This window comes from Protopterus annectens, chromosome 2.part0, assembly GCF_019279795.1.
Source record: "Protopterus annectens isolate FY-2018-M chromosome 2.part0, PAN1.0, whole genome shotgun sequence".
NCBI classification, from domain to species: Eukaryota; Metazoa; Chordata; order Ceratodontiformes; family Protopteridae; genus Protopterus; species Protopterus annectens.
Genome location: NC_056728.1, coordinates 497,430,013 through 497,451,665, shown reverse-complemented (window position 1 = coordinate 497,451,665; position 21,653 = coordinate 497,430,013).

Genomic DNA, 21,653 nt, shown 5'->3' with positions numbered 1-21,653 from the left:
ACTTTCACACTGGTGTCTGTTGGTCAGTGCTGTTACATCCCTGTAGTGCCTGATATATTTGCAATTACATGTGTATTCCCCCATACCAAAATTGGGCTTGTGTTGTGTCAGTCTGCCTGTAGTTTAGACAGTACTTGGTGACATGCCTAGCAGCTCAGTGTAGTTTCCCTACTGTGATGTTAAAGGTTCATAGGTTGGTACTAGGCTATCGGCCCTAGGGCCTATACAAGCCTAGCCATAACAATTCCCTGGCTATTTCCTCCCACACTATTTACATAGATTCATAGATTAGTACTAAGCTAACTGCCCTTGTGAGCCATTTTTTAAGCCTAGCCAATTATCCCTTGTGAGACTCAAACCCCGCACCTTGTGTTTGTAAGGCAAGCACCTTAACCATTAGGCCACCGTCCCAACTACTTACTTCCCTGGACCCCTGTCTAGCAGGGTGACTGACGTGATCCCCTGGGTGAATTTCCTTTCTCCCACCAAATCGTCAAGGTTCCTTTTGAAGAGGGCCAAAGAGGTGCTCTGCTTGACATGTATGGGCAGTCTATTCCAGAGTCTGGGGAGTCTCTGGGTCAGGAACCTATCCCTCCAGCATGTTTTGTTTATTGTGATGACAAGATTTAGATCCCTGGAGCATGTGGCTCTGAGGGATTAGGATTTCTTTAAGTGTAGTATGTCCAACAGCTCTGGGTTTGACATGGCCTTGTATGTTTTAAGCAGAGATCGCCTCAGAGTAGACGATATGTGACAGAGTATAGCTGGAGTTTTTAAGGCAGTCAGCATAGGGCATCTGCTTTAGGCCTGTGATTCTTTTAGTGAGGTATTTCTGTGACTTTTCCAGTTGTTGCAGATGTCTTGAGAGGTACATATCAAATGGGACGTTGTATTCTATAATGGGTCTAATGAGGGATGAATACAGTGGGACAATGACCTCATTTTTTCTGGATGAAAAGCCCTTAGTGATGAAGTGTGTCACATAGAAGGATTTCCTAACTGTTGTGGCGATGTGGTTATTGAAGGTGAGACCACTGTCCACCTCTGTCCCTAAGTCTCTTATCACATTTTTGGTGTTTAGTGTACTGCCACCTATGTGATAATTCATGGGTACATGTTTTTTCCCAAAGGGGATAACTCTACATTTCTTGGCATTGAGCTTGAGCTCATGGCTCTGGCACCAAGCATCTGTTTCTGTAAGGCCCTTTTGTAGAGTATCCACATCATCTGGGGATTCAATAATGGCTCCCAGTTTGCAGTCATCTGCGAACTTTGTTAGCCAGAGTCCCTTAGTGTTGGCCTGTACGTCAGATAGTACTTCAAAAAAAGCACCAAACCAGGCATGTCCAAGGGTCAGCTTCCATTGATTTCTCCTGTCCACCTGGGTGAATCTGGGCATACTGGGGCAATTGCCTCATGTACACAGACAACCCTCTCCTCCTACCACCCAACACTATAACCTGCGAGAGATGCACTTACATAGCCAAACTGGAAGCAAAGCTATCTCCACCCAAGATTGTGCTAGACAGTCAAGAGGAGAAGGTTAACACCTGCACTACACCTCAAGTAGCACATAGCCCTTCTAAACTCACACCACCAATACCCACACATAGCAACACTAAATCCACATATGAGGAGGCCCTTAACTGTAACCTGCCCAAGCAACAAGGACCTCCGAAGCTGAAACGCAAACAAACACCAATCACAACCAAAGTGTCACATAGCTCACAACACCAGTGTGCCACCCAGCAACAGCCCTTAAGGCAAGACAACGTATCTAACACTTTAGTCATAGGTGACTCTATAGTCAGGCACACTGATGTCCCACTCACCAGGTTGAACAAGGAGAAAATTACAGTGAGCTGCCTGTCTGGTGCCAGGATCTGCCACATAACTCATGCACTCAAGTCACTCCACAAGTACAAATATGACTCTGTCATTGTCCATGTTGGAGTGAATGATTTGAGACCTACCTCCCTGGACTACATGAAAAGAAACATGGAAGAGCTCTCAGATTATGTGGCCCAGGCAGGTATGACCCTAGCCCTGAGTAGCATCCTGCCTTCGCCCAGAATGATACCACAATATAAGGACAAAATGATTGACTTCAACAATTGGCTAAGCTTCTGGTGTCATTCAAAGGAGATCCAGTATATGTCTGCCTGGGACGACATGATCAACAGACCACGATGCTTTGCCAGAGATGGTCTGCATCTGTCGCCTCTGGGATTCAGGTTACTGGCTAAGGCTCTTGCCACCCATATAGTGCCTTTTTTAGGCAAAGTTCAAAGGAAAAAAAAACACCACCGTGACAGGTACAAGCATGCAAAATCTGAAGGTGATGCTACTCAATGCTAGAAGTCTAAACCTTAAAATGCACTCTCTCAAGGCACTCCTAAAAATGGAGAACATCGATATCTGTGCAGTAACTGAGACCTGGTTCAAGGCTCCAGAGAGCACCCCTGCAATACCAGGCTACAACTCTTACCACACATTTCGGCTCCCAAACTAGGATCGAAACACTAAAGGTGGAGGAGTTTCCATATTCACTAAGGATATTCACACCACCAGGTTAGTTGCCCAACACAATGCATCTGAAATTCTCCAGGTGCAACTAACACTAAGTAAGACTGCAATCCAAACTGTAGCTTGCTACAGACCCCACACCATGCCCCCAAGATTCTCACTACACCTTTCTAAACATACTGGAAAATATTAATATACAACCAAACACCCTAATACTGGGTGATTTCAACTACCCTGCCATTAACTGGGAAAACTACTTGTGCATCAACACCTTTGCCCAACGGTTCTTGGAATTCATAAATTCCAATGCCCTGGATCAACTAATCCATAGTCCCACCAGGGGCTCCAGTATCCTAGACCTGGTCATTACCAACATGGGAAATGGATGCTCCACATCTATGGTCACCCCCTCATTGGTCAGGTCAGACCATAAGCTAATCACCCTTAACATCCACATCCCACCCCCACCTCCCAGTAAGGAAACCTCCATAAAAAACTTCTCCAAGGCCAACTTCATGCTACTCAAGTTAGAAGTTACAAACTTCATGACACCCATGTAGACGGGAACTGCAAGTTCCACTGCTGGGTCATACACTAAGGCACTGTACGAGCACATCCACTCATGCATGAATTGTGCCATCCCAAATAGAACCAAGATGCTCTCCTCCAAAAAAAGGAAGCCAATCTGGTGGTCCCCTGCCATAAACAAACTTTACAACAAAATGAAAAAACTTTTGCAGAAAAGAGGAAAATCCCAGGTTGCAAAAAACCCCCTTACCAGCCTCAGTAGGAAGCTGAGATCCCTCATAAAATCCTCCAAAGATAGTTATGAAAATAAAATTGCCAAATATTCCAAAGACAACCACAAGGCAATCTGTAACTATGTCAAGAATCTAAATAGCAATGCTCAGATCTGCTCTAAGCTACAACAGAATGGCATTAAATATACTGATCCCAAGGATATTGCCAGTATCCTGGCAGATCGATTCAGTGCCAACTTCACCCCCCTCTCACCCCATAAATGGCCCATCTCATTACTGGAAGATTGCCAAATTCCGGTAATAACAGGCACACAGGTAAAAAATGCACTCTCCAAAGCTAAGAATACAGCATCCATACTTTTACAAAAGACAGGGGCAGTATATGACACATGGGGTAAACACCTTGAATGGGGAGGGTGATTGGGATTTGGATGCCCACGAGCCTTCAAATGAATACAGTAGGACTGAGGTCCCCACCTATGGGCAGTCACCACTGCACTTTCACGGCCCCAAAGGTGGCTGTGCTGGGGGGCTGAGCTGGAGGGCCATGTTGACTCTCAAGATGCACCTCAAACTGGTGTAGCTGATCTCCGAACTCCTTTTGAAGCTCACTACACATCAATCCCTGGACCTGACAATGGGTGACGGTGTCCTGCCCACGCCTGCTCCTGGGGGGATTTGGTCACCATCCCCTGAGGCGGTTCCACCCAAAGGTGGTGCAGGACCATCCTGGGTTGAGTCCCAGATGTGCAGGGGCCCGGTGCCATGGCCAGTTGAGGTGGAACAGGTGGATCCGCTAGGATCAGCCTTTCCAGACGTGCTATGGTGTTGAAGTTTTACAACATATGTTAGTCATGAACAACACATTCCAGGATAAGTTATAACAGCATGCATGGGTATTCCCATTAACCCAAAATAACAGATTTGAAACACTTGCATAGCAAAGAGAACACATGCATATATGGAACCACAGTGGACATTATAATGGCATGCAGGTTACATTGATAACAACAGGCCACCAATGTTAGTATTTGAACAAGGAACATTAATAATCAAATGTTTAAATATTTGTAGAACAAGAGGACACATGTTCCAACAGTAGGATTTGTGAAAAACATACCCGTTGGTTTATGTGTTTAGATTATTGGTGCAGATAGGGTGGGAGAGAGAGAGAGATGTCAATTAACAACAGTATAGGCTTCAATTGCTCACAACTCTTGCTCTAATCATTACTCTTCGGGTATTACCTCACTTTACATCGACCTATGGCCTTGGGTTGAGCAGTAGTATGTTTGTACACAGTATATAATTACAGCCTTCTTACAGCTCATTTATACCTTTTCTTACCTGGCAGACCTGTGGAGGAAATTACTGTTAACGCTACCTGACTGTTTCTACCCATATTCACATAGTCAACGTTACATATGTACACTCATACTTTGTGTGTGTTTGTGTGTGTGTGTGTGTGTGTGTGTGTGTGTGTGTGTGTGTGTGTGTGTGTGTGTGTGTGTGTGTGTGTTTGTATGTGCTACTGCCATACTCTACCTTGATTTCTATCGGTCACCCTGGGTGTTGGCAGCAGTGACCACTAGCTGCAACAGTGTGACACTTGAGGGGCATTTCTTGGAGGAGACTACTTGGTGTATGTACTTATCTTGCTGTCATTTGCAGCCTTGGGGTTGGACAGTGGGTGTTGCTCACAGTGTATAATTACAGCCTTCTTACAGCTCATTTATACCTTTTCTTACCTGGTGGAAGAAATTTCTGTTAACAATACCTGACTGTTTCTACACATATTCACATATTCTTGGGTGAGATTATGCATACAGCTTAATACCAGCCCTGGGATTCGAACCGTGCCTGTTTGTGCAAAAAGGCCATGTTTCATCACAATGAGCTATTGGGAAACTACTGTTTCTTTCTTGGCTGTTTTCTGTATAATACTCTCTTGTTTGGTCAATCTGCTTTGTAAGTCTGACATTCATGCATAGCAGATAGTTCTTATACTGTGTATTCATACCTTCACATATTACACTATGGAAAACAATGGTCGACACAACATTACTATTCAGGGATCAGATTTTGGCTCATAGAACATTTCTTATAGTTAATCTGTTTTACAACTCCACAGTCTTTGTCAGATGAGCCTCAATTAATTAATCCTGTCAGAGCCATAGTTTCTGTGCAGAACCGGTACACATTCAGATTCATACTAACACATAGCAAAGTAAACATAACAGTCTGGGTTTTGATTTTTATTGACAGGTACTGACACTTTTATTGATATATATCCTGTATGTCAGTATCACTCTGCTAATGTCTCATTTATTCAGTACAAACAATACACATTTCTAACTATTGGCAGCCTTTCTATTTATTTTCCCTGACTACTGCAAGCTAGATTTGTACTCACCAGCCTAGCGATGCAGCCTGCTGGTGTGGGCATCCACGTTCGCAACCCTCTCATCTGCAGTTGTATATGAGGTAGAGAAACATTTATGCATACCTATCCATCTCATACTTAGGCTGGACTTTGTTACACAATAATTGATACGGATACTTATACACTGCTGGGACATTCTGTGCCCGAGCATCTTGGATCCACTGGTAAAAGAGGTCCTTCTTCCTACACTTTAGGTCAGCATAATGGTGCTGGGCCTGCTCACCAGTCCAAGGGATACCAGTAGCACTGTTGAGGTCACATGCAAGATGGTCCTGGGCCTTCGCTTTGAATTGGAAGCCCTGGTACCGATCCTGCAGCATTCTCCCTTCATGGTGTTTTGCAAGGAGTCTAACCATGACCCTGGACTCCTGAATCCCACAACGCTGCCCCCAAAAGTGCACACCTTCACCAACACCAGCCACAGAGCCTGCAGTGATCAGCTACAACTGGTTATGGTTGTATTCCCATCTGCGGAGTTTAAATAGGACTGGATTCCCACCCTTTGCCCTGATTGACTGAGTTTGAATAAGCTGAGCTAAGCTAAGTGATGGGCAAACCCATTTAGCACAGATACGCATTGCTTAAAGGTGTAGAAGCTAAGCACTGCTTACCAGTGCCCAAATCCACTTAACTACGCTAATGATTGCTAAGCACACACATTTAAGCAATTCTTACTCCAGCTAAGCATAGCTGAGCACAATTTAGCATTGTTCAGCTTTCATTTTATGGACTATCATGATTGTGGGGTTGATTCCTTCTTAATGACATCTTATGATATGTATGTTTCCCTTCCATATCATCCCCTATGTGCTTTCATTACATTATATTATTTTGTGGTTATACTGTATGGGACACCTGTGTTTATATGGGGGTTTCACATCTGTGCTACACTGACACATCACATTTGGACCTGCTACACTACCCTGGTTAACAAATATATATTATTCACTACCTATTTATGAAAAAAAAATACTTTTAGTGCTGTTTTTACATATAAAAACAAATGGACTGCACTGGGGCTAGAACTATGAATGACTACATGCTAAGCAAAAGCTCAAACCATTACACTATTTCACTTTGATGATTTTGGCTGTATATTTCTATTTAGCTCCTTCGGATGTTTAAGCTATGCTATACACAGCTGCACGACATGCACACCCACTGAGCTAAGCTTAAACTTTAGTAGAGACAGAAAAAAAAATAATTATTTATTTAATTTGTATTAGTTTAGGGCTGTGTACATAGCTAACAGTCATACCTCTCCACCTCTGATACTGTACAATGTGGACGAATCCTAACATGATGGGAGGGCAAAGAGGACAGATTTTAAATATTGCTCTTACAAACTTGGGAAGTTGATGACTAATAGGTTTTGCATTAGCATGACTTACTTGGAGGATGTAGGGTCTTACACTCATATGTTTGTCATTATTTAATGACTTTGAGCCTCAGCTCTTTGCCAGGACACAAATCTGGACATTATGCAGATATCTGTTCAGTTGGGGGTATGCTGACAGTGTCCGCAGACACTGTTTTTTTTCAAAGTGCCGTACGGCACTTCCTGAGTGCAGGTGGCATGTTTACTGTGCGATCAATGCTTGGACACACCCCTTACACTCATTCACGGATCGTACCCATGCAGGTTATACAGCAGCACGCCTACATGAATATGCAAGGTGTGCTGCTGTGCTGCACTGGCATGATCCGCTCTGTGCAGGAATAGCACTCTTCCTGCACAATGTTTAATGAATCCCAGGGACAGAAATAATTACTTTTGAAGAAACAAGGTTCTAACAAAAAGTTGTAATTAATGTTTAATCCAAGCCTCTGCTTTAACTCTACATGCAGTGTGTTACAACAATGAAAATGTGTTAACACACAACAGGGGAAGAGTTGTATAAACCAACCATTCTGGGCATCAACTGTGGTATGCAGTATTCTCTAGATAGATAACATGGATCACAGACTGTGAACTGTGTCAGGACTAGCCATTTGATGGCATAAAAAAATGTTGACTAATGTCACCAAATAATTGCCATGAGTATTTGCTGGTGATAAATGGGTTGAGGACCCAGTCTACTCCAACCTATGCCAGGGACCTATGCTAATGGTGGAAGAAGTCTATGGGCTCCCATTGGCTAGTGTGTGCCTGCCATGAAGCTCAGTTAAAGATCTACTGGCTGGCCAGTGTCCAGTTGCCCAGCTTGGGTTACCTGGGATAGCTCTGTTGAGTGAAAGCTGGATAAAAAAAAATCCATTTGCCAAATATGAACTAAGAATTGCTACACTCGGTATAGGTTCACTGACAGGTTGCAGCTTGGAAATGAATGACATGATGGTAAATAGGAGGATGAACATCCTCTGTATCTAGCAGACAAGATGGAAGAGCAGTACAGCAAAGCCACTTGATTTGGGATCCAGATTCTAAAACTCAGGAGGAGAACAGACTAGAAATGGTGTGGCAATTATGGTGAGGGAGTGGCTTCAGAAGAGAGCAAGGGATGTCATCAGAATTAGTGACAGATTCATGGCAATCAGACTCCAGTGTATGGAAGGGGCACCACTAATAATATCATCATATGCTCCCCAACAGGGTTTTCATAGCACGTAAAAGAGTGAGCAGTTGCCAGAAATCCAAAATGGGTATGGAAGGGAGGGCAACAAAAAAACCATCTAAAATATTATAAAATTCCAAAAACAAGAAAAGTTATGTTTTTCAGGGAATTTTAGAGGACAATTGAACCCCAAAAAACAGAGATTAAATTTCTGGAGAGAGGTTACAAAGAAAAGAAATATTAGACACTATTAACACAGTGGAGACCTTAAGAACAAGTACTGCGAAACCATATCTTATGGCACATGAAGCAATGATCACTAGCTCAGGTTCCCCTAGGAATGAAGTTAGAGCTAACCTTACTTTTAGTAAAATGAGCCTGCAAGTGAAAAGCATTATGAAGAAACACTGGGGTATTTTGAATTCAGATATAGAAGTTAGTGAGATTGCTGGCCCCACACCTCGTATAGCTTATAAAAACCTTCCCAATCTGAAGAGTATCCTATGTAGACCAAGACATCCACTAGTTAACAGGTTGACAGTGAATAGAAACACAGTACCCTGTGGTCATTGCAATCAATGTATTTATATTAATAAAGAAACTAGTTTTGAGCACCCTACTACAGGACGCATTTACAATTTTAACACTAACACCAACTATGAAAGTAAAATGTCATATATATGGCTAAATGTTTAGGATGTAATAGTTACTACATAGGGAAAACAAATAGATCATTTAAGGAGAGGATTAGGGAACACACGTACCACCTTAGAGTAGGTACAGAAACCAATGCATTGGCTAGACATAAAAGTTCAACTGGTACCAGTCATTCCTTTAAGTTCTGTGCCATTCAATGTGTGTATGAAGGATTCAGAGGTGGTGATCTAATTAACAGAACTTTAGAACAAGAAACAAGATGGATCATAAGATTAAGGTCCGATAAACCACCAGGCCTTAACGATAAAATCCAAATAAAGCCATTTTGAAAAGTAGAAGATTACGCAGGTAAAGAGATCTCCCACTAACTGTTCTAAATTCCACATTAGTTAGGTACATTTTCCTCACAACATTATGACCATGGTGTAGATGACCTATCTATATACTCAGACATATTGTAGGCATTTCATATACTTTCAACATTTGTCATAAGAAATGAATCTTTGCACACATATATTTAGTATTGAAAAGTACTGTTTATAAAAACTAATGTAAGACACCTCAGGATGCCATTCGGGATTAACAGAATATATGTGCCAAAATACTTCCCATTTTCCCCTTTCCCCCTCATGTATTCCTTCCCTATTTTTTCCGCTTCACTACATAAGAGTTTTAACATTTCACAATGTCTATATTTTAAATTTGGGTATCAAGGATGTAACAATTATAAAGTGCAATTAATGGTTGCTTAAGTCAGTGTGCTTATTTCCACCATTGTGGATCTGTACGAGAGTCAAGTTAATTATTAAGATATTGCTCTGTTTTCATATAGACGTTTTGTTGCTTCGTTTATTGTTGAAGCATTCTTCCACCCACATTTTTGTAAGTTACGTTCACATCCTGAAATGTCAAATGTCCCTGTTTATTAACGGAGATTGAAGAGACTAAGGCATGAACTAATGGACAGCTATTGAAAAGCTCGTCATGTACTTATGCCTGTTGTAAGCCTAATCGGCTTTTTTAAATAGACACAATGTTTATTTTATGAACGCTTATGGTGCGTAAGTACGCACAGTAGCGTTCTTTGTTTGCATTCAAGAATTAACCAGGCACATACGCGCAAGGAATACTTTGTTGTGCTGTGATTTTTAAAAGCGTTTCAGAGTCTGCAGAAAATAAGTAATTTTGAAAAACTGTTTTTAACTTTTGATTTATACGAGAATAGCCTAACTAATGTGATACAAGTTTTTAACCACCTGTAATTGTTGACTGTTTTACGAGTCTACTCTGGATAGTATGAACTTCCAGTAAAACACGGAAATGTCTAAAGTCACACTTTGTAAATATGTGCATTACAAGCAGTTTGGGTTATACTAACCAAGTCTGAAATGGCTTTTTTGATATATACTGCCTGAAAGTTCAGTACGAGATTTTCCTAAAGCACCATGAGATGATAAGTAAATATGACAAGGCTCTGAGATATACTCAATTGTTTAAAATAATATAATGTATGTTTGGGCACCGATGCATTTTTTATGTATGTTTTTATGTATGTTTTTTTATGTATGTTTATTTTGAACTATTCAGTTCTTACTTTTAATATACCAGTATTTTTCTTAGCTGAACAAGGTAACATTCATGGAACTGAGTTTAATGGGTTACTGTATTTTTAAATGAAGGAAACATGTGATTATAGAGATCCTATCACAAGCTTTTGTTGGTTTTAAAAGTGATGTTCAAAGTTTTAGTTTGTGTAAAGAGTCTGAAGAAGCCTTTGGCGAAAGCGCTTACTCGTTTGGAATAAACAATTTGCTAACTTACATGGATTTATTTGTTTGAATTTCTACTTTCATTTTATTGCTCATTGGAAAGTCACGCATCTTTTTGGACTGAGTATTTCTTATAGTTAATCTGTTTTACAACTCCACAGTCTTTGTCAGATGAGCCTCAATTAATTAATCCTGTCAGAGCCATAGTTTCTGTGCAGAACCGGTACACATTCAGATTCATACTAACACATAGCAAAGTAAACATAACAGTCTGGGTTTTGATTTTTATTGACAGGTACTGACACTTTTATTGATATATATCCTGTATGTCAGTATCACTCTGCTAATGTCTCATTTATTCAGTACAAACAATACACATTTCTAACTACTGGCAGCCTTTCTATTTATTTTCCCTGACTACTGCAAGCTAGATTTGTACTCACCAGCCTAGCGATGCAGCCTTAGCAGCCTGCTGGTGTGGGCATCCACGTTCGCAACCCTCTCATCTGCAGTTGTATATGAGATAGAGAAACATTTATGCATACCTATCCATCTCATACTTAGGCTGGACTTTGTTACACAATAATTGATACTGATACTTACACACTGCTGGGACATTCTGTGCCCGAGCATCTTGGATCCACTGGTACAAGAGGTCCTTCTTCCTACACTTTAGGTCAGCATAATGGTGCTGGGCCTGCTCACCAGTCCAAGGGATACCAGTAGCATTGTTGAGGTCACGTGCAAGATGGTCCCGGGCCTTCGCTTTGAATTGGGAGCCCTGGTACCAGTCCTGCAGCATTCTCCCTTCATGGTGTTTTGCAAGGAGTCTAACCATGACCCTGGACTCCTGAATCCCACAACACTGCCCCCAAAAGTGCACACCTTCACCAACACCAGCCACAGTGCCTGCAGTGATCAGCTACAACTGGTTATGGTTGTATTCCCATCTGCGGAGTTTAAATAGGACTGGATTCCCACCCTTTGCCCTGATTGGCTGAGTTTGAATAAGCTGAGCTAAGCTAAGTGATGGGCAAACCCGTTTAGCACAGATATGCATTGCTTAAAGGTGTAGAAGCTAAGCACTGCTTACCAGTGCCCACATCCACTTAACTACGCTAATGATTGCTAAGCACACACATTTAAGCAATTCTTACTCCAGCTAAGCATAGCTGAGCACAATTTAGCATTGTTCAGCTTTCATTTTATGGACTATCATGATTGTGGGGTTGATTCCTTCTTAATGACATCTTATGATATGTATGTTTCCCTTCCATAACATCCCCTATGTGCTTTCATTACATTATATTATTTTGTGGTTATACTGTATGGGACACCTGTGTTTATATGGGGGTTTCACATCTGTGCTACACTGACACATCACATTTGGACCTGCTACACTACCCTGGTTAACAAATATATATTATTCACTACCTATTTATGAAAAAAGATACTTTTAGTGCTGTTTTCACATATAAAAACAAATGGACTGCACTGGGGCTCGAACTATGAATGACTACATGCTAAGCAAAAGCTCAAACCATTACACTATTTCACTTTGATGATTTTGGCTGTATATTTCTATTTAGCTCCTTCGGATGTTTAAGCTATGCTATACACAGCTGTACGACATGCACACCCACTGAGCTAAGCTTAAACTTTAGTAGAGACAGAAAAAAATTTAATTATTTATTTAATTTGTATTAGTTTAGGGCTGTGTACATAGCTAACAGTCATACCTCTCCACCTCTGATACTGTACAATGTGGACGAAGCCTAACATGATGGGAGGGCAAAGAGGACAGATTTTAAATATTGCTCTTACAAACTTGGGAAGTTGATGACCAATAGGTTTTGCATTAGCATGACTTACTTGGAGGTTGTGGGGTCTTACACTCATATGTTTGTCATTATTTAATGACTTTGAACCTCAGCTCTTTGCCAGGACACAAATCTGGACATTATGCAGATATCTGTTCAGTTGGGGGTATGCTGACAGTGTCCGCAGACACTGTTTTTTTTCAAAGTGCCGTACGGCACTTCCTGAGTGCAGGTGGCATGTTTACTGTGCGATCAATGCTCAGACACACCCCCTACACTCATTCACGGATCGTACCCATGCAGGTTATACAGCAGTATGCCTTCATGAATATGCAAGGTGTGCTGCTGTGCTGTACTGGCATGATCCGCTCTGTGCAGGAATAGCACTATTCCTGCACAATGTTTAATGAATCCCAGGGACAGAAATAATTACTTTTGAAGAAACAAGGTTCTAACAAAAAGTTGTAATTAATGTTTAATCCAAGCCTCTGCTTTAACTCTACATGCAGTGAGTTACAACAATGAAAATGTGTCAACACACAACAGGGGAAGAGTTGTATAAACCAACCATTCTGGGCATCAACTGTGGTATGCAGTATTCTCTAGATAGATAACATGGATCACAGACTGTGAACTGTGTCAGGACTAGCCATTTGATGGCATAAAAAAATGTTGACTAATGTCACCAAATAATTGCCATGAGTATTTGCTGGTGATAAATGGGTTGAGGACCCAGTCTACTCCAACCTATGCCAGGGACCTATGCTAATGGTGGAAGAAGTCTATGGGCTCCCATTGGCTAGTGTGTGCCTGCCATGAAGCTCAGTTAAAAATCTACTGGCTGGCCAGTGTCCAGTTGCCCAGCTTGGGTTACCTGGGATAGCTCTGTTGAGTGAAAGCTAGATAAAAAAAAATCCATTTGCCAAATATGAACTAAGAATTGCTACACTCGGTATAGGTTCACTGACAGGTTGCAGCTTGGAAATGAATGATGGTAAATAGGAGGATGAACATCCTCTGTATCTAGCAGACAAGATGGAAGAGCAGTACAGCAAAGCCACTTGATTTGGGATCCAGATTCTAAAACTCAGGAGGAGAACAGACTAGAAATGGTGTGGCAATTATGGTGAGGGAGTGGCTTCAGAAGAGAGCAAGGGATGTCATCAGAATTAGTGACAGATTCATGGCAATCAGACTCCAGTGTATGGAAGGGGCACCACTAATAATATCATCATATGCTCCCCAACAGGGTTTTCATAGCACGTAAAAGAGTGAGCAGTTGCCAGACCTATTACATAAAGCTGGATAAAATGAGTTGGTACTGATAATGGAGGACCTAAATACTCATATCAGGACAGACAGACAGAACAGAATATGAGGACTGCCTCAGTCCACATGGGTAGGGCAACAGAAATAATGAAAGAGAGGCCATTCTAGACTTCTAGAAAAGTTATGCAAGTGAATTGTGTAAAGATAAAGCAGCTAAATGGTCAGATAGAGATGTGAGGGTATTTAATTATTCTAGTAATGGTAATAGGAAAGTGCACTTCGTGACATTATTTAACTTACTGGGTGTATATTATGTTATCAAACTGTTAAAAGTACGAACGTCATATTGTCGACACCATATGATCGAATTTTTAAAAGTTCGAATGTTTCAACGGAGATCTCCGTACAGTGCGGAATGGGAAAATTTCCCTTTCCCGCACTGTAGTGCGATCTCGGAGTTGGTATATTTAAACAGCAGGGGGGTTGGGGGTGCAGGGGGGCTTGGCCCCCTGCTTAAAACAGTCAGGTAGTTTTTTTCTGTTGTTAATTTTTTTTTAGTGGCTTCGACAATATGACGTTCGAACTTTTAAAAATCCGATAACGTAATATACACCCAACTTACTGACTAATGAAACTGTAGATATTATAAGATACTACTGGCCATTCCTTACAAAAGGAAAAAATAGTGTGAAGAATTTATGGTATGTTCCCCTGATATCTTTTAAGAGGGGGCGCAGCCTAAAAGACATGTTAATTCATAATAAATGTTGTATACCAAATGAAAGATGTAGCGATAATAATACAAATAGGTTTGGTACCTGAGCTTGTGGGGGATGCTCCATTTGTCCCCATGTGGAAAAATCTTTTGAAAGTAGTAATGGTTTAAAATTCAAACGGTGGCAGAATATACCTGCAATACAACAGGTGTGGTTTATGTCCTAAACTGTTCCTGTAACCTGTTTTATATTGGTGAAAGTAAAATATCTTTTGAAGTTAGGTTACAGGAACACGTAAGAGACATTAAAAATAATAGAGTGGAAAGTCTGTACATGGGAGGGTTTATACAGATTCACAAGGCTGTGTTTTGGAACATATAATAGCTGAAAATGAAATATGTTTAAAGAATACATTATTACAACAAAAAACAATTGTTTTTATTTTAAAATATGGTACCATAACACCTACCGGCTTGAATCAATCATGTAATAGAAAAAAGTTTTTTTTATTTGATTTTTATTGGATGATTGATTAATTATTAAAAGTTAGTAATATAAATAGAGTTTGTATTTTTGTGTGTGTTATCTCCTAAAAGGCTTGAGAGCCAAAGAGCTAGAGTTTCATTGAATTTATGCTTTTTGGATCACTGGCCTTTGTTGTTATTTTATTTTAGTTGGTTTTCTTTTTGTGGTTTGGACTGTTTTTTTGCCAGTGATTCTTCTTTTTCACAATTACCCTGGGTTTTTCGTGCAGAACTGTAGAACAGTATGTTACCCAGTTGAGGGAGTATCAAGGAGGAGGTAGTTTACCTTTGAGAACTGCTGAAGCTGTAAAACCATGGGAGAGAGTGTTATTGGAAGGGGTTAAGAAGAGACCGCATAAACCCTTTCATTGTGTATGTCGACTAGATATGGCACATATCTCCCCTGATGTTCAAGGTGCTTTCGATTCTCTGGAAAAGTTGCTGCACAAAGAGAACAACTTGCATTACAACATGCTAAGCCTTCAGTGTTATTTAGACTTGGACATAACACAACACCACATGGGCTCAGATTTATTAAGAATCCTACAACTCCTTTTGACTCCTTTGATCCGGTGGACAAATAGTTTGAGATAAAATTTATTTTGGCAGCTCATAAGTGTGTCACTGAATGGATATGCATTGTAATAGAGAGGGATGCTGTTAAACAGCAGACAGTGAAGGAAGAAATTACAACTGCTTGCATTGGCTTAGCTGGTCAACTTGGTGTTGAAAAACTTGATCAACTATTGTGTAGTTTCAATATGAAGCTGGAAGAAGTTTCAAATGAGATAATCAAAAGAAAAATTAATAATCTAGAATGGGAAATTGTGATTATAATGCCAGTTTTGCTTTCAAGAAGACAGCCAATCAGAAACAGCAACAGCAAATTCAAAATTGAGCATGTCCTTTGCCTCATCGGAAGTAATTAGTAGTATGGGAGAATCGGAAGAGGATGAGGGTGGCTATCCTCCCTTGCCACAACCGCAAGAACCTGGATATTTTAGGAACAATTTTCTGAACCAACGGGAATATGATAACGGAAAGAAAAGGAGTCACACAGAGGGAAACAGAGATGGGCACAATGCGAGGTATGATAACCTCCATAAACAGACTTGATATCAATGTCAATATCTTGTCATTGTTGAAAAAGACTGTTGTTGAAAACTGTGCTAATTTAGTATTGAATTTATCTGGTCATGCACTAAATGAAGTTGAAATGTCAGTTTTAAATGTGGCTTAAAATTTGTACCTGTGGTATTACCTAGGAAGTATGTTATTCAAGTTGAAAATTTTCATATGGTTTGTAAGCTTCATTTGTGCAATTTTTTTGATACAGATAATTATGTTTTTTCTAACAGTACTGAAACAGAGGAAGGGGAAATTGATGAAAGTGACAGTTATTTTTACCTGCAATTCTTCCTTTTCTTTGAATTCTTCTGTTAATGATGGTATTAATGCATATTGCCTGTTAGACACTTCTAAAGTGTCTGTTAAAAGTAAGTTTATTCTCCCTTTCACACATGACGGAATATCACATTTTTCTTCAATGGTTCATTTTGCTGTGGAAGATGTTTTAAAAAAAATTAAAGATAAAAATATGATAAGATCCAGGTTCACTAAACAAGAATGGAATGTATTGCAAAAGATGTGTAACTGGAAAGAGTTGATTATCAAGCCCTCTGATAAGGGTAATAAAATAGTAGTACTACATTTTTCTCAGTATTTGAAAATGTGTATGAATCACTTGAACAATGGGGAAGTTTACAGTCACTAATTTTTTTAGAATATAAACAGGCAATTGTAAATTTTATTTTTTATTTTGGGCAGAGTACATAGGCTTGGTTATTTGTTGAAACAAGATGTGGAAACTAAATTTAATGTGGAAAATTGTACTTTAGCAAAATTCTATTGTTGGCCAAAAATCCACAAAGACCTGACGTCTCCCCCAGATAGACCAATAGTGGCTGCTAGTAACTACTTTTTACATAATGTAAGAATCATGCTGCATTCATACTTAACTAAGTTTGTAGAGAAATTAGATTCCTACATAAGAGATTCTTTTGACTTTTTAGAAAAAATAAAGTCTATAACTTGGGGAGATGATTTTTTACTGGATAACTTTAGACGTGAAAAGCCTGTGTACAAATATTAAACATTCAGTGGGTTTGGAGGCACTTGGATTTTTCTAGGTGATAGCCCTGTAGCTGGTTATGCTATAGATTTGATTTATTTTAGTTTGGTTAATAATTTTTTGAGTTTGATCAGGTTATTTATGAGCAGATTCAAGGTACTGCCATGGGACCTCTATTTGCTCCCATGTATGCAAACCTAGTAATGGGATTGTTTGAGGTGGATTTTTTTTGTATAGGTTGGATTTTTTTTAGGAAACATGTTTTACATTACCATAAATTTATAGATTATTTAATTTGTTTGTGTAAAGAGGGTGAATCATTGGTACAAGATTTTGTTTGTCAGTTGCATGAAAATTGTTTTGGGATTGAATTTGATGGTATGCAGAAGGGTAATTTAGTTACATTTTTGGATGTGGCTTTTAGGAGGCCATGTAAATGGAAGTATAAGTACAAAGATACACAGGAAATTTGAACAAGGAGGCAATTTCCTGGATGGTAGAAGTTGCCATCCATCCCACTTACTTACTTACTTACTGATCTTCCATTTGAAGAATTATTGAGAGTCAGTAGATTATGTAGTAAAAAAAGTTTAGACAAAGGAAATAAGCCTTAGTTGCATTATGTTTAGAAAGAGGGGGTATAGTATGGAGGTTATTACAAATGCTTTTGTAAGGTTATGTCAAGTGAACTGTGTAAATAAAGATAAAGCAGCTAAAAATGTCAGATAGAGATGTGAGGGTATTTAATTATTCTAATAATGGTAATAGGAAAGTGTACTTTGTGACATTATTTAACTTATTGACTAATTAAATTGTAGATATTATAAGATACTACTGGCCATTCCTTACAAAAGGAAAAAAATAGTGTGAAGAATTTATGGTATGTTCCCCTGATATCTTTTAAGAGGGGACGCAGCCTAAAAGACATGTTAATTCATAATAAATTTTGTATACCAAATGAAAGATGTAGTAATAATAATATGAATCAATTTGGAACCTGGGCTTTTGGGGGATGTTCAATTTGTCCCCATGTGGTAAAATCTTTTGAAAGTATTAATGGTTTGAAATTAAACAGTGGTGGAATATACCTGCAATACAACAGGTGTGGTTTATGTCCTAAAGTGTTCCTGTAACCTGTTTTATATTGGTGAAAGTAAAAGATCTTTTAAAGTTAGGTTACAGGAACACATAAGAGACATTAAAAATAATAGAATTGAAAGTCCGGTAGCCTGTCATCTTAATTCTGTACATGGGGGGGTATACAGATTTACAAGGCTGTGTTTTGGAACATATAATAGCTGAAAATGAAATCTGTTTGAAGAATAAATTATTATATAAGGAAACTGTTTTTATTTTAAAATATGACACCTACTGATTTGAATCAAGAATGCAACTGGAAGTATCTTTTGTAATAGAAAAAAAGTTTTTTTTAATTTAATTTTTATTGGATAATTGATTGATTGTTAAAAGTTAGTAATAACTAGAGTTTATATTTTTGTGTGTGTTATCTCCTAGAAGGCTTTAGAGTTGAGGCACTAGAGTTTCATTAAATTTAAGTTGTTGTATCAATGGTTTTTGTTGTTATTTTATTTTAGTTTGTTTTCTTTTTGTGGTTTGGACCATTCTAGACTTCTGTCTGATGGCTTGATGGTGTCCAATACATAGTTCGGCAAGAGAGACAGTTATAAAATCACAAACAAGAGTGGCCAACAGGCAACTAAGGTAGACTTCCTCATAGGAAAGAAAGTGCACTGGGGTGGAATTAGCTATCACAAAGTCATCCCCAGTGAAACAGTTGTCCCACAGCATAAACTACTGGTTGCCACAGTCAGTTGCATGCTGCATTAGAAAAAGAACATTCATCTGTCTTTCAAATTAATTGAATAAACTGCTTAAAACTTCAACATGGCTTATTTATTCCTCCAACAGGGAGTGTATCACCAGACACAATCTCTTAGAACTTCTAGCTAAAGTGATTTTTATCTGGATTAATCCTTCATACTCATGTTTCTAAGAAGTTGAATTTTAAGATTGATGGTAAAATAGCAGAGCAGGTCAGCAGCTTCAACTGTCTGGGAGGTGTGGATGAGGAGACGGGAAGTTTGAAAGAGGACTTCAAAGAGAGAATCAGTGGGGGCTACAGCTAACTGGCAGAGAGTGTCAGGGTTAGTATATGATGAAAGAATGCCAAAGAAGCTGAAAGGCAAGTTGTGAAAAAGAGTAGCGTTACTAGTATTGTGGTACAAAAACTTGACAGTGAAGGCACAGCAGTTGAGAAAGCTAAACATGATGGTGATGAACTGCCTGAGACAGGTAGTAGGATGCACACTGTGGGACAGACCAAGAAATCAGGACATCCAAGCAGAAGTCCAAGTAACACCAATTGCAGAAGAGGTCAAAGAGAACAGATTATGGAAGTCCAGGCACATGTGCAGAAAAGCAAAAAAACAATCTAGTGAAGGAAATTTGGGAAACAAGGCCATCTAGCAAAGAGGATGGATTGTCTGAGAGATGATCTGTAATAGTAAGGTATGAGTGTCAAAGAATGAAGATGCATGGTACTGATTTGAGAGAGATTGCAACAGTGGATGTGACACCCCAACATAATATAGAACATTGTAAAAGGGATTTGTTGATGATGGTGATGAAGGATATTGAAGACAAAGAAAAAAATTACAGGAGAAGAAAAAGTTGGTATGGAATAAGGAATGAAAGAGAAAAACATGAATTAATTTAGTACAGAAAAATATGCAGATGTGTTGGAGTTAAAGTAATAAATATGAAGGACAAAAATGTGGTAGAACTGAAGGGAATGGCAAAACAATTTCAGTAGGGGGCAAAGTATAAGGAAGCAAAAGTTGAAAATGAAATGTGTAAAATTATGAAAAATAAATTTTATAAAGTGAATAGGATAGTATCAATGTGAACAGCATAAAATAGAGTTGATGAAAACTGTAATTCTAAATTGGAGTTGAACAATAATGGTAGATGCTATGTGTTTAAAGTAAGATTTGAGATGAAAAGCAAATAACTCAGTTTTTAAAAATATGCAGAAAGAGATATGATGGACATTTGGTTATGAAACATTCAAGAATAGTGGAATTAGTTAAAAATAATATTAGCCAACTTGATGTAGTAGTAGAGAGTAAAAAAAGGTTATTGGTATAGATATAAAAATATGAAGTATAAGTAAAATATATTTGGCTTACTCAAACAGAAGTAAAGATTTTAGGAATTTCTTTTGAATCAAGAAAAGGTATCAGAGGATAGTGGGAAAGAATGACAGAAGAATTGCAAGAAATAGGAAAATAAGCAATTTATGGGAAACTAGCATTATTCAAATAATTTTGTCATAATGAGGAAAATAGCATATTTAGGTGGCATATTTAAGTTTCCAACAAGAAGAAAGTCAAAATAATAGCTGTGATTTTTGTTTCAATACAGTATTCATGTGTGAATCAGGCAATGAAAATAGAATGTAAAACAAAAAGATGGACAACGTTTTGATAATTTAGTACTGTATTTGAATTCAATACTTTTATTTTGGGTGACAAAATAAGTAAATGTGATGGCCAGAAGGTTATTAGCAGACTTATTAACAGAAAAGTAAATAATTTTTGGTTGCTTTATAAAGAGAAGAAAAAGAAGAAGGAGGAGGAGGTACAAGACAATGATGTGCAGGAATAGAATCAGAAAATAATGCTATGGAAATGGATATTGAAAAGCTAGACTAGGAAGGATGAGTTTGCATAATGATACAATAATATTTTTTTATTTAATGACTTCATGAGAATATTTTGGATAAGAGGAAAGAAAGGTATACAAAAAGGTATAATAGTTCTAAAGAGGAGTAGAAATGGATGGGTCTATATCAGAACAACGAAAGCACATATGTGCGACTACATAAAAGTTGAGACATAATACGCAAAACTTGTAAATAGCGAATGACCACATAATCACATTTTTTCCTAGTGAAAATTTCATGTGGCCGTTCGGAAAAAAACAATTAAAAAATATTGCCAGGTGGGGGGCTTTGCCCCCACACCCCCTAACGTGGGGGGCTGTGCCCCCCCACTTCCCCCCTAACTAAATATACCAGCTCCAAGACTGCACTATAGCGAAGGAAAGGGCAACTCCATGTAGTTGGCCAACTACCTCCTTGCACTGTGACATATTCATCGAATCGCTTAAATGCAGTTCAATGAATATGTGTCACTCTTTACGTATTCACTCAGGAGCCATTTTATGCTTCTAATATAGACCTGGAATGGACAGATTTATTGTAAAATGTATTAACTGAGGACTGACCAGTTAAGGCTTTAATGCAGTATAATATGGAAGAAGAAAGACAGTGTAACTTATATTATGTAGAAGTAACTGCAAACCATGTTTTTTGTTCATGTAAAATGATAAGACTATTTGGGAGACTGATGGCAACAGAATTAAAAAAAAAAGAAATCGATATGAAAATTATTATGGATG